At 36.3% G+C, this 14,741-nt stretch overlaps 1 pseudogene; it reads left to right on the forward strand.

Annotated features, from left to right (window-relative positions):
* The first annotated feature begins 228 nt into the window (after positions 1-228).
* LOC119530616 overlaps positions 229-14,741 on the forward strand; it is a 68,074-nt pseudogene continuing 53,561 nt past the window's right edge.

The following is a 14,741-nucleotide window of genomic DNA, read 5'->3' on the forward strand; positions in this document are numbered from 1 at the left end:
GGACTCCAGTGATTTAATTAAGATCCACACTGAAGGGGTGCCACACCTCCATGAAATAATTCAATCAGAGTTATCACCTACAGTTGGGTGGGTCACATCTTTATGGAAGCAACCTAATCTAAAGGTTCCAACCTAATCGAGACTAAATACATTTGTCCCCACAAGATTGCACTGAAGAACATGGCTTTTTCTGGAGGACATCATATATTCCAACTGGCACAGGGAGCCATGGAAGAAGATCTCAGTAACCTTATTGATCCCTGTCCCAGGGCACTTTGGAGCCAGTCTGCACCTCCTTCATGGGCCCCTGAAACTCTTTTGGCTGGGAAAGACTGTCTTGGGAAAGTCCTTGCTGGTGTGCCACCCCACTACCACCCCCACCCCCAGAATTTGCCCTCCAGGGTAAAGCAGATGAAGACAACAACAAAGGACTGTAAGAAACTACAGAATTGGAAAGTCTGGGGCAAAGGCTTATCAGCTTCAAACACCCAGGAGAGGAAGGTCTGTCTTCTGGGAAACAGAGGGGACAACCAAACTCCTGTGAACAGGGCACTCCAAAGCAACAAACAAGCAAAGGCCCAGGACAAGACAGAGGCCCAGAAAGATGGAAAACCCTGCACACTGCACTCGCCTTGGGCAGACCCCTGATAGAGGGCTGACGCGCAATAATATTGGTCTTATCACCAGCTTGTTACAAAATCAAGAAACAGACATCTCAGGGAATAAATCCCAGAGCAGAAATTTTAAGATATTAAACTGCAGAGTGGGTAACAAAAAAGTACAAGACAAACAAAGAATCAGGAAATGATGGCCCATCCAAAGGAACAGGATAAAAATAAGAAGACAATAATGTGGAAATACTAAACAAAGCCTTTCAAAAAATATTCTTAAAAATGCTCAAGAAGATAAAGGAAAATGCAGAAATGATGAAACTGTGAACAATTGTACACTCTGGATGACTGTATGGTAAAAAAAAATACAGAGAAAGAACTAAAGTATGCCAGGAAAACAAGGAATGAACAATATGAGAATCTTGGTAAAGAGATAAAAATTAAAAAAAGGAACAAAAGAAAAATACTGAAGTTGAAGACCACAATAACTGAAATGAAAAATGCCTAGGAGGGTTTAAAGAGCAGATTGGAGCTGGCATAAAAAAGAATAAATGAACACAAAGACACTTGAAATGAGTCAGGCTGAGAAGCATAAAGAAAAATGAATTATAAAAAGGGAAAATAGCCTAAGACACCACTGGGACACCATGAAGTGAACCAATATACACATTATGGGAGTCCCAGAAGGAAAAGAAAGAGAGAAAGGGGAAGAAGGAATATTTAAAGAAATAATGAAAGAGACCTTCCCAAACTCAGCAAAAGTCATGAATATGCATATCCAACAAGCCCAGAGAATACCAAATGAGGTTAACATGAAGAAAAATACAGCCTGTCATATACTGATCACATTATTGAATGCAAAGAACAAGGAGAGAATTCTGAAGGCTGCAAGAGAAAAGTAACATGTTACGTACAAAGAAGTCTTAATTAGATTGAGTTCCCATTTCTCATCAGAAACCATTGAGGGCAAAAAGGCACTGGGTTTAAATACTTAAAGTGCTGAAATCAAACAACTGCCAAGAATTTTGTATCTGGCAAAACTTTATTCAAAATTGAGGGAGTGATTAAGATGTTCTCAGATGAACAAAAGCTGAGGGAGTTCATTGCTACTAGACCTGCCCAAAAAGTAATGCTAAAGGGGTTTCAAACTGAAAGGAAAAGATACTAGACAGTGGTTCAAAGCAGTCATAAAGAAATAAAGAACTGTAGTAAAGGCAACAATTTGGGTAATTATAAATACCAGTATTATAATTGTATTATTTGATATGTAACTCCACTTCTTACTTCCTATGGGTGATACAATGCAGATGCATAAAAAGTAATGGTAAATCTATGGTTTTGGACAGGCAATGTACAGATATATAAATGGTAATAAGTACAAAAAAAAAAGGTGGAGGGATAGAGCTGTATAAGAAAAGCATATCTATCTATCTATCTATCTATCTATCTATCTATGCTATTGAAGTTAAGTTGGTATGAAACCAAATATGATTGTTATATATTTTGCACATTAAATTTTAATCTCATGGTAAGCAAAAGGAAAATAGATGAAAAGTATGTCAAGATAGAAAAGAGAAGTTGCTCAATATGGTATGACACAGAAGAAAATAAATATAAAGCTAGGCATTAATGGAAGAATTGAGGGTCAAAAATAGTATAAGACAAACAAAGACTACATAGCAAAATGGCAAAAGAAAGTCCTGCATTATCAGTAGTGACTTTAAATGTAAATGGATTAAACATACCAATTAAAAGGCAGAGATTGGTAGAATGGGTAAAAAAGCATGGCCCAAATATATGCTGCCTACAAGAGACTAACCTTAAATTCAAAGATACAAGTAGATTGAGGATGAAAGCATGGAAAAATATACCACACAAGCAGTAACCAAAAGGGAGCTGGGGTTGCTATAATGATATCAGATAAAATAGGCCTTAAATCAGAAACAGTTATGAGGGACAAAGACAGTCATTAAACACTGGTAAAGGGAACAATTCAACATGAATATGTAACAATTATTAATATATATGCACCCAACCACAGAGTCCCAATATATATGAAGCAAATACCAACAGATTTGAAGGGAGAAATTGATGATTCTACATTAATATAGAAGACTTTAATACCCCAACCTCAATAATGACTAGAACATCAAGTTAGATGAACAATAAGGAAATAAAAGTCTTGAATGATACTCTAAACAAACTAGACCTAACATACGTATACAGAACACTGGATCCAATGAAAACAGAATGCACATTCTTCTTGAGTGCATATGGATCATTCTCCAGGAGAGATCATATGTTGGGTCACAAAACAAGTCTCAGTAAATTAAAAAACATTGAAATTATGCAATGTACATTCTCTGATTACAACAGAATGAATCAATAACAGAGAAAGAAATTGAAAATTCACAAGCATGTGCTAATTAAACAACATATTCTTTAACCAATGGGTTAAAGAGGAAATCAGAAGTGAAATTAGGAAATATCTTGAGGTGAATGAAAGTGAAAATACAACATACCAAAACTTATAGTATGCAACAGAGGCAGCACTGAGAGGAAAATTTATAGTTCTAACTGCTTACATTAAAAAAGAAGAAAGACTTCAAATCAGAGACCTAGCCCCACAACTGGAAGAACTAGAACAAGAGAGCAGCTAAACCCAAAGTTAGCAGAAGGAAGGAAATACAAATACTAGAGCACAGATAAATGAAATAGAAAACAAATGAGAGAGAGAGAGAGAGAGAGAGAGAGAGGAAATGAGAATCAACAAAACTAAAAGTTCTTGAAGAGATCAAGAAAACTGAAAAACCTTTATCTAGATTGGTGAAGAAAAAAAGAGAGAGGAGACAACAAAAATCAGAAATGAATGAAAAGTGGGAAATAAAAAGAACAATAAGAGGATACGAGGAACAACTGTACACTGATAAATTAGATAACTTAGATGAACTGAACAAATTCCTAGAAACATACAAACTACCTACATCAGATCCAGAAGAAACAGACGATCTCAACAAACCAGTTACCAATAAAAAGATTGACAGTAATCAAAAACCTCCTAACAAAGAAAAGCTCAGATCCAGATGGCTTCACAGGAGAATTCTACTAAACATTCCAAGAAGCCTTAACTCAAATTCTGCTCAAGCTCTTCCAAGGAATTGAAAAGGAGGAAACACTCCCTAATTCATTCTACAAGGCCAATATCACCCTCATATCAAAGCCAGATAGAGATACCACAAGAAAAGAAAACGATAGACCAGTATCTCTTATGAATATAGATGTGAAATCCTCAACAATATACTAGTAATCAAAATCAAACAACATATTAAAAGAATATAAACCATGATCAAGTGGAATTTATCCTTGTTATACAAGATTGATTCAACATAAGAAAATCAATTAATGTAATGCACTAGATTAACAGAATGAAGTAAAAAAACACTTGATCATCTCAATTGTTGTAGAAAAGGCATTTGACACAATCCAGCACTCCTTCTTCATAACAACATTTCGAACACTAGGAATAGAAGGAAACTTCCTTAACACGATAAAGGACATATCTGAGGAGACCACTTAACATCCTACTTGATGGTGAAAGACTTCCCACAATTAGATACTATTTCACATCCAGTAGAATGGCTGCTGTTAAAAAAAAATGGAAAATTACAAGTGTTGAAGAGGATGCAGAGAAATAGGACATCATTAATTGCTAGTGGCAATGTAAAATGGTGTAGCCTCCATGGAAGACAGTCTGGTGGTTTCTCAAAAAGCTAAGTATAGAACGACCATATGGCCTGGAAACTCCACTAGTAGGTTTGAAAGAATTGAAAGCAGGGACTTGAACAGATATTTGCACACTGATGTACATGTGGTATATGCATACAATGGATTATTATTCAGCCATAAGAAGGAATGAAGTCCTGATGCATGTGACAACATGGTGAACCTGGAGGACATTATGTTGAGTGAATTAAGCCACTCACAAAAGGACAAATATTCTACAATCTCACTGGTTCAAAATAATTAGAATAAGGAAATTCATAGTCATAATCTAAATACAAGTTACCAGGGGGTGGGGTGATATAGGGAATGGGAAGTTAAGGCTTATAATTTATGGGGTTTCTATTTGGAATGATCAAAATACTTTGGTAATGGATGGTGGTCATGGTAGCACAACATTGTAAACATAATTAAGAGTGCTGGGCTATATACCTCAATGTGATTACAAGGGATAATATTGGATTGTATATATATATATCAGAATAAAGTTTTTTTTTTCATCCATGGAACTATACCACATAAACAGTGAACCCTAAGCTAAACCATGGACTATAGTTAATAGTACAATTATAATAATGTGCTGTCATCAATTGAAACAAACTTTCCATACCAATGCAAGGTGTTAATAATAGTGTAGAATATGGGAATCCTGTATTTTATGCATGATTGTTCTACAAACTTCTCTAATAAAGATAAAAAGTAAAATAAATAAATGGTTGAAATCTCAGTGGTGGAGCTTCTTTTGCTGCAGTTTCACCAGAGCCTTATAGGAAGAAAATTTTTCCATATGGATGGACATGTCAAATAGTACTGCTAATTTTAGTTCTAGGTACACTGAAAATTCACATCTAATTGTCTAAGGCATTTCCGGCACTCTTAAGGTCAGCTGTCAACCTGCCATTCAGGCAACTAAAAACTAACTTTTAAGGTAAATTTGGGCTGATAGAGAATGATGAAAGCCATAGAAGTTTTTAAAAATTGAAAAAATACAAAATTTAACTAATTTTCAGATTCTAATTAGCAAATTCAGAGGAAGAATCTACAAAGAGATAGTGATAGCAGCTGTATATTGTTGAAAACACTAGAAATAATTCTTCACTAATTGCTGCAAACTGTCAGGTCAATCATTCCCTTGATTCATTTAAAAAAAAAAAAACAACAAAAAACTAAAACCACAAACTTTACAATTCTTTCCTGCTGGTACACGTAAGGCATGTTGCTTTGCCACTTATGTCATTCTCTAGCTCTCATTAGGTGGTTGAATAAAATCAAGTCTAAAGCTCCTTAGGGCCTTGGGGAGGGAGGGAAATGTTGAGACACAAAGAGCAAGAACCATTTCTTTCCACACTAATACAATACTTAGAGAAGTTTCGTTGAGTTTAATTGAGTGGAATTGAAAAGAGTTGAGCTAAGTTGAGAATGAATTTTTAACTAAAATGAATTTTATATTAAAAAATGAATCTTAAACTAAAATTCTTTCTCTCCAACACTCCCTGAAATTTGTCCTCCAATGAGGGCTAAGAACATCTACCTATAATTTCTTTCTATCTAAAACATTTTAAATGATTTGATCTAGGAGTGGTTTCCTCAATATCTTCATTATACAGTATTAGTTATCTTCCATATCCATTACTTTCAGTTAGAATCATAATTAAAATAATATTTCTCCCGTACTTCAGCCTCCACTTTCATTGTTGGTGTCTGATTCCACAACTAGACTCTAAGATCCAGGAGGACAGGAAACACATCTGTTCGGTTCGCCACTCCGTCCCCAGGACTGGCTTAGTGCTGGGCATATAACAGCTGCCCAATAACTATTTTCTAGGTGAATTAATTAATGAAGATAACTAGAAAAATTAGAAAGATAAGCCAATCATAATTATGTAATTGCCAATATAGCTGAGGGATAAATTTGGCTATGGAAAATGTTAACTTGCAGAGTTACATTTAATAAAATTGTTATACAAGGTTTCTCTCTCTCTTCTAACCCACTGCCTCTAGCTTTAGGTCTGTGGAAGAAATTAACTTCACTAAAGCTGTTGACGTTGGCATTTGCAACAGAACAGCCTGATTTGAGAATGTGCCAATTGCACAAATTAGGACTGTGAGCGTCATGAGGGAAGCTCTTTACCACTATTTTTCCAGCAGGTAGCCCAGTATCTCCTCACCTGGAGGATGCACTCCACCACTAGTCTACAAGCCCAGGACCTACCAGGGTGCCTGGTGCTTAGTAGGTGCACAAAAGAAATGTGTTAAACTAATCAGTGAAAATATCTCTAGAACATACTCTCATACCTTAAAATTAGGACATTTATTCTTTGAGGGGATTTCTCCTGTTTGATATTAGTAAAGATGGAAACCAGGTGGTCATTTCTACTGTGAGATGAAATTTCTCCTACCTGACTGAAAACTGCATCCTTAAGCATTTCCTCCATAAAGAAATGATAAATATTCTGCAGTAAGATTTTAGATCACAAGATGAAACTTACCAAGATGAACCAAAGCTCATGCCTTCTGAAGTATGTTTCTTTAAAAATTTTAATGCCAGTTTTTAGCAGTTTAATATATGCTAAGATATGAAATGAGACACTCTACCCAGTATTCATTGCAATTATGGAATATTAGAGCTATAAGATGCTTGCCTAAAATATTGCTTTTCTAAAAATTCAACTTTAAACCTCAAGGATATGGCAAATTCTCCGAACCTGAACATGTTAATTTAAATTGGCATTGGGCATACCATACTTCTATTTATATCAAAAATCAAGTTACCAAAATATTGGCAAAATAATTTTAACATTGAATGGGAAAGGCAAAATAAACATATCTATCACGTTAAAAAAACATTCCTGAGAGTTTAGTATGTTTGAAAAAACAGTTATAAAATGAAGCATCTTATAAATAGAAAGATGAATAGTTCCAGAATCAAACAGTCTTAGGTTCCATTCCAGTTCCATCATTTGCATTATTTGTGATTTTTTTTTCCATTTTTTAATTGTGAACTTTAACATATATCCATAACAGTGATAACTTTCAATGTATGATTTCACAAGTAGTTAGAGAGCAAATCTCAAAGAATGTCATGGGTCACAGTTCCACAACTTCAGCCGTTTCCATTATTGTAAAATATAACATACATATAGAAAGGTGTCATCTCTTGATGTACAGCTCAACAAGCAGTCATATAGGTAATTTCAAAAATTGTTATGGGTTACCGTTCCATAATTTTAGTTCTTTCCTTATTATGCAATACAAGGTATATTCAGAAAGGTGAAGACCTTCAAGGCACAATCCAATGAGCAGCTATAGAGCAAATCCCAAGGGATGCTATAGGCTACAGTTCCACCATGTCATTTACCTCCTTCCAGCCATTCCAACACCCCAGCATCCAAAAATATATATAATTATATAAAGCTTCAGTATTCATAGACCTTTGTTCAATCTTATCTTGAATGTTGCTATCCCTTCCTCTCACTTAATCTCTTTCTCCATCTTCAAGGGGTGTCTAGGCAGTGAGCACCCTAACTTGCTCATGTTGAAAGGGTTGTTGACAGTATGGAGAAGGGGCCACATCTGCTAATTGATCTTAAGGAGGCTGTTGCCTCTGGATTTTAGGACTTGTCTGGTATAGGAACACTCTGGTGGATCTCTGTGATTGTGCGAGCAGCGATATGGTGCGGAGGCTTGTGGAGAAGCTGTGGGTGCAGCACTGTGCCTGAGCAGGGGCAGGTTGACGGCTGATTGGTGTCCTGGGCAAGTTGACGCCTAGAAGATGCTCCTTACACATTGTTTCACCTGACAGACTAACTGAATTTATGAATTGCTAAAATAGGATAATGATTTGGCTATGGCAACAAAGAAATCCCCCCCAAAAAGTGACCTAAAAACCTGAAAGTGTATTTGTCTCTCATTTAGCAATCCTTAGGTGAGCAGTACAGCCAGAAGAAATAAGGTTCTTTCCATTATGTGTCAGGCATCCCCTTCTGCATGACTGAAACTTGATAAAATACACCTCCCTGTACCAGCTTTGGGTGAAGGAGAGGGGAGAGGAGCCCATGCTTAATGCTTTAAGGCCTCAAACCAAAGTGGCAAATACCACTTCTGCTCAAATTGCAGTGGGTGAAACTTAGCCCTAAGGTTTCCACTCTCTTCAAGAGAGGCTGGGAATTGCCTTGTCTAGAAGGTCAGCCATAAGGGTATCTACAGGCACCATTCTGAAGGAAAAATGTGGAACAAATTTTGGCTTCTGCCTAGCTGTCTCCCCCCTCGGATCCCTCCATTTTTCACCCAAATATTTGCATGTACTCCTTTTCCCACACACAGAACCCAACACCTGCTTTCCAAGGAGACTCCCCAAGTCTCTTCCGTATTGCACCCAGCTCAAGGTCCAGGATCTCTGGGTAGTGGGCAGTTCTTTTGATCTGGTCCAGAGGTAGCTTCCCATTGTCCAACGACCTATAAATTCAAAGTCCAGTTATCTGTATGCCTTTCACACAGCATACCCACAAAATGATGGAGCAGAAACAGGATGCCTGCAATAGTCTTCAATTCGGTAAAGAGAGGAACAGAGAGCAAATTCACTGATGGTCTTTAGCTGGGCAGGGACTGCTTAGATTCTCTGCCCTAAGAATTGAGTAAGTCCCTGGTTAGAGTTTATTCCACCAAAATGGTCTACTTCTCTGAGGGTAACTATCTTGATTATGTTCCTATGCCCCTGGCTTTGCCTTTGGGTAGGTAGGGTCTTCCTTATCATTATTTCCATACTAACATCTGAAGTGGATATGGAGTATATGCTTCCTTAGCGGCCAGTAGCCACAGGCATTTGTAAGCAAAGCTTGTGGTTTCAAAATTTAATACGCTTGCACATAGTTTAATAACTTAACTTGATAGTTTAATTTCGTAGGCTTGCACATAGTTCTTAAACCTGCCTAAATTCCTCGTTTCCTGTATCTGTCTTTCTCTTTTGTATTTTTAAAGGCACCTCTTTTGAGAACACCTGAAACAATGAGTTTACCGTGTAAAGGTAACACTCAATGTGATCAGTTTTGTTTTGGCTTAATGGTAGGTCTCTGAGAAAGGCTCTGAGAAACAATAGTTATGAATGCACTGCTGTTTGGAGTTCAGAAGCAGGTGGTTTCCAATATTGCAAAGCCCCAAATCTCTGAATACTCTCTGTTCTATTTCACCTCTGCTTTCAAGCTAGCCAATTCTTGACTATGTGTATTATTTTCTTGTAACACCTTACCAAATGCAGCTAGGGACAGTCAATATAAATTAACATTTGTCACTCTCACTACAGGTTTGGTAGGTAGATGTGGTCTGCTTTTCAAGTTACTACAGGTAAAAATTTTAGCAAGTATTTTACAAGAGCAAAACAAAGGCCACTAGATTTCTAGCCTGCTCCATGTGTGACACTACCTGCCACCACGTGGCAATGGGACTATAACACATATTTGTGGTTTCTGTTACATTATCATCCAAATTCCAGGTCCCATTTTCTATACAGGTTGTGGAGAAACCAGAGTCACCATGATACTTTGATTGAAAGGTAGGGTGATCATGTAACCCATTCTTACAGTGAGAGAGGATGTCATTCATATTGATGACAGACAGTAGGCATAAGACAGGATGGGACTATGGTCACACTATTTAAAGCACCCGAAATTTTATTTACTCTCATGCAACAATACTGGGCTGTCTGGATTGACCATGTGGCTCTGCTCCATGTGGTCCTTCAGGGAACCAGGTTCCTTCCATCTGTATTTTCCTCCATTCTCTAGGGTGCTTTCCTCATGGGTATGTTCAAATATGGTTCAACAGTAACTCAGTGTTTTAGCCTAGGAGAAAGAGAGGAAGTGTGGAAGAGTGCTTGCCTAACATTTTGAGGCCTAGGCCAAAAATGGAAAACATCATTTACATCTCATCCCAATGATGAGAACTTAGTCATAGTGCTGTACGTCTATGCAAGGGGGACTTGGAAATGTGCTCTCTGATTGGTCAGCTATGGCCCAGAAGCAACTCTATTGCTATGGAGTAAAGGAAGAGTGATATTGGTGGACGTCCAACAACCTTTGCCAAAATCACGAACTTCCTGATGAAGAATCGTTTCCTCATTTGCAATTCAGGGGTAAAATTCCCAAGGTTCCTAGGCTTCCATAAGTTCTCTAAGACGGAAGTTACTTGTGTTTATTAACTCCAGTTCATTCATTAAATATGCTGGTTTAAAAGTCGCTAGAGCTTGAAGCTTTAATGAAACTTATTCGACATATGTGGTCTTTCTCCATTATTTTTCATATTCATGCATATTTTCATACTCAGTGTAATATCTGTCTTCATTAATTCATATTAACTTTTTGTATTTCATATTATCTTTTTGTATTGTCATCAATGCAAATTGATCTCCCCTTTTTGATGGGTAGACATTGTGCTCAATTATTTAATGTCTCAACCTTTATTGTTATGCTAGTAACAGATTCCTGGCTATGCCTACCAAAGGAAAATAATTTTTCTTCATCCTTCATCTTTCCTTTTTACTAATACCTTAAACATATTTATAGTTTACCTTATTGTACAGGAGAGTTGGGGGTGTTCTTTGCTGTCTTTTCTTGCCTTCAAAAATACTGAACCTTAACAATTATAAAAATTATTAAATAGTTTATTCCATTTGGGGGGGTGGTGGCGAGTATAAGACATTTCTTTTTGTAGGGGACTCTAATTCCTCTACACATCCATTGGGGCTAATGACTGATCTGATTCTTCACTCTCCTGGGAATGAGCATTTTCCACTACTTTTTTACTGCTCTCCTAATTAACTTTGGGGTTTGGGGATTTACTAATTGGAGCCTTGACAGTCTCCTACTGTTAGAGAGACTTGGTTTGGCAAAACTGTTTAGAGGCAGCGTTCACAGAAGAAGGATAACTTATGCTGTCATCAGATTCAGAGGGTTCTGGGTCTCAATTCTTATCACTTTTTAATTCTTCAACATTCCAAACTTTGGTTCTAATATTAAGAATAGACGAAGCATCCACTGTCTCCTGAAATCTTCATATTAGTGGCATAGGAAGTGTAAAGCAATCATGTACATCTAGATGGTTTTTCCTGGTTGTTTAGCTTCTCTGAAGGCACATCATTTAGGCTTGAAGTCAATTAACAGTTCTAGGAAGCTAGTATAGCAGTCAGACTACGTCACCACTGCAGCAGCCTGAAAGAGTTGTTGAACTTTGTAAAGGTTAGAAGTTAAGAAGTAGAAAACAGCTGAGGGAATCTGACTCACTGTCATGCTGAGAGATAAAATCATTTTGCATAAAGCTGCTTTAAGTCATAAATGCCAATATATTAATGTATTGCACAAAATACATTATGAATTACTAAGTGTGAAATGAACACTTAATGAATGAAGTTTGAAAGGCTCATATTGATATGTAGTTTATGGCAAAGGTGACATCTGAGGGTACCCTTCCGACACTGCAATTTTATTTCCATAAAATACTATCAGAAGTATGATGGTATTCTTTTTCTTTTTCAATTTCCCTAATATAGTATATAAAAAGAAAGTCTTTCATGGGAATTAAAATGAAAGAGTCTTTTCAGAGTTCCAAAAATATTACCCAAACTCTGCCAAGATTAATATGGTCAAAGTTTCCATGAAAAGCATAATTTCATGGGAGTTAAGCCTGTTCAGATGTGTGCAAAAAATACCTACTTTGTACTCCTTTCTGCTATCCACACCAAGAGGAGATTAATTTGATTTATCATACTGTTGATATTATCATTGGTGTTGTTAATGCAGTTTTGTTCTTCTTAGAAGGTTGAAGTGTTTTCCAGTTTAACATTAAACATAATAATAATTTGCATTTCATGAAGTCTATCATTATAGGCTTATGTAGAACTTGCACGTGTCTAAGGTAAGTTTGGTAAGTATTATTTCTTTTCCAATTTTTACCAATGAGAAAGCAAAGCTCAGAGAACATAAGTGACTCAATTCAAAGCATACAGAAAGAAAATGATGAATTAAAATTAAATTCTTCTGATTTCAAGCCCCAGAATTTTACCTCTACATTACACCACATTGTAATAAAACTGAATAATATGAAAAACTGGGTTGCATTTAGCATAACTACAGTAAAAAACCTCCACTTTTTTCTAACGCTTTTGCCTTAATTTTTTCAGAACCTGCGCTTTCACTTGAAACGGTAAAGGTAACAAAGCTCTTGGAAAACAAGGTCAAATCTAGACTTGGAGTCTCTGGGTCTGCCCACGAGAGCTTGACGAGGAGGAGAGGATGACTGAGTCATTTATGGTAACTATGCTGCTTTTCAGAGATAGCATCGTTGTAACCAACACCGTGGTCTAATTAGCGCAAATTCTAATCGGGCTTTGTGTGAGATTTTCCATTTGGTTCTTGGTTATTGTCCTTTGGTGGAGAGATCTGGCAAATGATATTTGAGTGACCTCATTCCTTTGAAACATGGACTTAAGCCAGAAACTGAATTCTGCAAAATGGAAATGGCTTGAGAGAAAAGGAAAATATGGAGACCGTACAAGTCAGAGAAGCTGTTAGAGCAAATAAGTAAAAAATTATTTTATAATGATCAATTTGGCATCCCTTTTTAGGATCAATTAGCAAGTACTGTAGTTCCTGGTGGACTGGTTAGAAAATTAAATTACCAAATAGAGAAGTGTTGTATTTGGTGGGTTCCAAGCCAAATTAATTTATGAAAATCAAATTTCCCATAAAATGGCCATTTAACTGTGGCACAGAATAAGACTTGCATTGTATTCTATTTGAATAGATTTGCAATGAGTTTTCAATACTGTCTGTAGATAAAATAAACTTTAAAAACTTCACTGATATATTGACTTCATTAAAAGGCTAGAATAAATCATAATCTGCAATATCCTAGAATAATAATGCCCCAAATGTAATAGGATTTAGCCTGTAAAGTCTCTTATAAAATTGGATCAGAATTTTGAAACTAAACATGTCAATTTATCTGAATATTCCACTGCTGTTAAAGACAGACAGACAAGCACACATACACAGTTGTAATAAATAAGTCTAAAGCATTTATAGACACATGGAAAACATAGCATAATATCTGTAGTAAACGTATACACTGATGTATATCTACAAACAGAAAACAAGTTTCCTCCTTGTGAAGAACAACAAAAAGTGGTGTTTAATACAACTTCATGGAGCACTGGTACAGCAAAAAGGACATGGGTTAGCAATCTAGTGAGATCTTGGTTGAAATCTCAGGTATGTAAATATCTGTATGACTGAAGGCAAAATCCTTAGTCTTCCTGAACCTCAATTTCCTCATCTATGTAATGAGACCTGTAATAAAATGGGATGAGAAGTATTTGGTATTTAGTAGGTACTCAATTGTAGTATATTTCCTCCTTTAATATAATGGTTGCATGTGGCAGAGTAAGCCTTAACATCAAACATATGTTTACTAGTGGGATATACTTTCTAAGTCCAACGCCATTAACTACTATCCTGTAATAATTCTAACAACCATAAATTTTGCACTTTGAACATTTTACTGGATGTAAATTTACATTTTTAATTGTATGTCACTTTTTGCCCATGTTCACTGATCAATTCATCTTAAACTACTGAATTTTTCATGAGTCAGAAATTTTCCATAGATTTTACAAATTATTTAGAAAAAATTACTATACACAGACATTTTCATCTGTCCACTAAATGTTTAATACTTTCAACTAGCTATATTTTGTGTTCAGGTCATAACCCCCTTATGCATTTGGTAAGATGACAGGTGGAATGAATGAATATGGTTGTATAACCAAGCAGAGTAATGTACTCTTGTTTGGTAAGGGTGGGACCATGACTATTTTAGATGTTAGGACCACATTCCCTGAGCTGACAGCTGCTTTAATTGGGACATTTTCATAGCCTTAGAACTGTAAATTTGTAAATGAATAAATCCCCATTGTAAAAGCCAGTCCATTTCTGGCATATTGCATTCAGGCAGCTTTAGGAAACCGAACGATATAGATGCCAGAGAAAGTGTGATCCTATAGACATCTTGATTTTGGACTTCTGGCCTCCCAAACTGTGAGGTAATAATTTCCTGTTCATTAAGTCAACCAGTGTGTGGGATTGTCCGAGCAGTCCTGGCAAACTAAGACATTGGGGGAGTTGCCAGGTCTCAGAATCTTGTGACCATAATTAGCAGAACTAAAGTATATATTTGAATGTGGCTAAAAAGGGAAATTTTAGGTTGTATTATGTTACTAGAACAAAAATTTTTAAATACCCCTGGGACTGTACAACATAGTGAATGCTAAGGTAAACCATGGCTATATTAATAGTATAATTA

This window comes from Choloepus didactylus, chromosome 3, assembly GCF_015220235.1.
Source record: "Choloepus didactylus isolate mChoDid1 chromosome 3, mChoDid1.pri, whole genome shotgun sequence".
Lineage (NCBI taxonomy): Eukaryota > Metazoa > Chordata > Mammalia > Pilosa > Megalonychidae > Choloepus > Choloepus didactylus.